Below are 3,167 nucleotides of genomic sequence, written 5' to 3' on the forward strand. Positions count from 1 at the left end.
ATCATTTCGAATTGGGGCATTTTCCACTGGTATATAAGATTTAGTTATCCTCTTTGTATCAGAAAATGCATCAGGCAATTCATTTGATATTCTTTGCAAATGTATAATATTTTGAACTTCTAGTTCACATTGCCCTGATCGAGGATCTAAATGCATCAACGATGATGCATTCCAATTAAGTTCCTTTTCAGGAAGCTTATTCTCTCCCCCTAATATTGGAAATTTTGATTCATCAAAATGACAATCCGCAAACCGGGCTTTAAATACATCTCCAGTTTGTATCTCAAGATACTTCACTATAGAGGGAGAATCATATCCAACATATATCCCCAATTTTCTTTGGGGTCCCATTTTGGTGCAATTAGGTGGTGCAATGGGAACATATATCGCACACCAAAATATTCTTAAATGGGAAACATTTGGCTGCTGGCCAAAAGCTAATCGCATAGGAGAGAACTGATGGTAACTCGTTGGCCTCAAATAAATAAGTGCTGCGGCATGTAAAATAGCATGCCCCAAACAGAGGTTGAAAGATTTGTTCTCATAAGCAAGGGTCTAGCAATTAATTGGAGGCACTTAATAAGTGATTCTGCTAACCCATTTTGTGTGTGAACATAAGCTACTAGATGTTCATCACTTATTCCATTAGCCATACAATAAACATCAAAAGTTTGGGAAGTAAATTCACCAGCATTATCAAAATGAATTGCTTTGATTGGATTTTCTGGAAATTATGCTTTTAATTGAATAATTTGAGCCAGTAATCTCGCAAATGCCAGGTTGCGAGAAGATAATAAGCACACATGTGACCATCTCGAAGATGCGTCTATCAGGACCATAAAATATCTAAAAGATCCACATGGTGAATAAATAGGTCCACATATATCACCTTGAATCCTTTCTAGGAATTCAGGGGACTCAAATCCAATCTTTACTGGTGATGGCCTTAAAATTAACTTTCCTTGAGAACATGCAGCACAACAAAATTCACTAGATTTAAGAATCTTCTGGTTCTTTAGTGAATGTCCATGAGAGTTTTCAATAATTCTCCTCATCATGGTTGTTCCCGGATGACCCAATCTATCATGCCAATTTATGAATTCATTTGGGCTAGTAAACTTCTAGTTTACAATGGCATGTGATTCAATTGCACTAATCTTTGTATAATACAACCCAGATGCAAGTGAGGGTAACTTTTCTAATATAATATTTTTATTTAAATCATGAGTTGTGATACATAAATACTCATAATTTTTCTCATTTATTGTTTCAATATGATATCCATTTCGGCGAATATCTTTGAAACTCAACAAGTTCCTCAAAGATTTGGTAGATAATAGTGCATTATTTATTATAAATTTTGTTCCTCCAGGAAACAAAATTATAGTTTTTCTGGAGCCTTCTATCACATTGCCTGAGCCAATAATAGTATTAACATATTCTTCTTTTGGCAAAAGATGGGTAAAATATATACTACTTTTAAGAACAGTGTGCGAACTTGCACTATCTGTAAGGCAAATATCTTCAGAATATGTCCTTGCCATTTTTCCTCAAAAGCAAATGATAATAATAATAAAATGAGTAGAAGTACATGCACAGTAAAATTATTCACATGAATACTTAACAAATACATACATATATCAAAATATTCCATCATTGATCAAATAGCCAATATTTTCTTCAGAATCCTTAAATAAATCAGATACATCATAATGAGTGGTGGAACTTTCAGCATCATTTAAAACAAAATTTGTTTCATTTTCTTTGTCGTCTTTTTTCAAAGATACTTGATAAAGATCGACTAGGTGCCTTGGGGTACGACAAGTACGTGACCAATGGCCCTTTCCACCACAACGGAAACATTTATCCTCAATTGATTTATTTTGCCCATTATTTCATTATTTATCCCACTTCTGGTGAGATCTTTTCTTGTGAACATAATTTATTTTCCTTCCATAATTTTTCTTGCTACCAAAGCTTTGCCATTTACCTCTTTTGGGGTTAGAATTTGCCATTTACTTCAGGAAATGGGGTGGCGCCAGCTGGGCGCGCTTCATGATTTTTTAAGAGTAACTCATTGTTGCGCTCAGCAACAAGAAGGCAAGAAATTAGCTCAAAATATTTTTAAATCCTTTTTCTCGATACTGCTGCTGTAGGAGCACATTCGAGGCATGGAAGGTTGAGAAAGTTTTCTCTAACATATCGGGTTTGAGGAAATATCACATGATTGTACCTTTCTTCAAGGTTTTTCCACAAATCTCCAGGATCTTTTAATGTGAGATATTCATTTTTCAATCATACGTCAAGATGACGACGAAAGAAAATCATGACTTTGGCTTTTATCCTTCTGGGATGTATTATTTTCAGCCTTAATGGTATCTTCAAGATCCATTAAATCAAGATGGATTTTAGCATCTAGTATCCATGATAAATAATTGTTTCCAAATATATCAAAAGCATTATATTCAAGATGAGAGAGTTTCGACATAATAAAAATTTGTTACCTGAAGTCTTCCTAAAATATCGTTAGAGCTTTGTGCTGATAACGTGTTATAAAATAACTAAATAAATAAATAAGAAAGAGGTAACAAATAAAATAGAGAAATATAAAGAGAGAGATATTAATAGTGTGGAAAGAAAGAAAATAATATTTATTGTTGCTGTGTATATTCTCTTTGCCTCAGTACATGTATTTATAGGCACATAAAGTTTACGTTTCAAACTTCTTCATTCTAAGAATTTATTTCTTTCAACATAGGAAAAATGTGCCACTCATAAATGGGCATCCATTATCCTTATCCATCCATGTCACAACATAATATATCAATTAAAAATCTAAATATCTCAACGATGCCTCCAAACATGTCTATGTGGATAACATCAGGAGAAAGTTAGCCAGCTAAAAATAGTGTTTACTCAACAGGATAAATAAGTTCTGTTTGATCAATTCGATTGTGATTGCTATTTTTATCTATCACATGCAAGTTTTTCTATTTTCTAAAAGAATAACAAATTCTATAGCATTTATGATGAGAATTTTTCTCTGGAAAGATCATGTCAACGGTTGGGGGCTAAATTTTATTAGTTGGAAGGTGTTGATCACCCCAAAAAAATTTGGTAGTCTAGGAATTAGAGATTCATTTTGTGCTAATATTGCTCTTCTTGGT

Source organism: Arachis hypogaea, chromosome 13, assembly GCF_003086295.3.
Source record: "Arachis hypogaea cultivar Tifrunner chromosome 13, arahy.Tifrunner.gnm2.J5K5, whole genome shotgun sequence".
Taxonomy (NCBI): domain Eukaryota; kingdom Viridiplantae; phylum Streptophyta; class Magnoliopsida; order Fabales; family Fabaceae; genus Arachis; species Arachis hypogaea.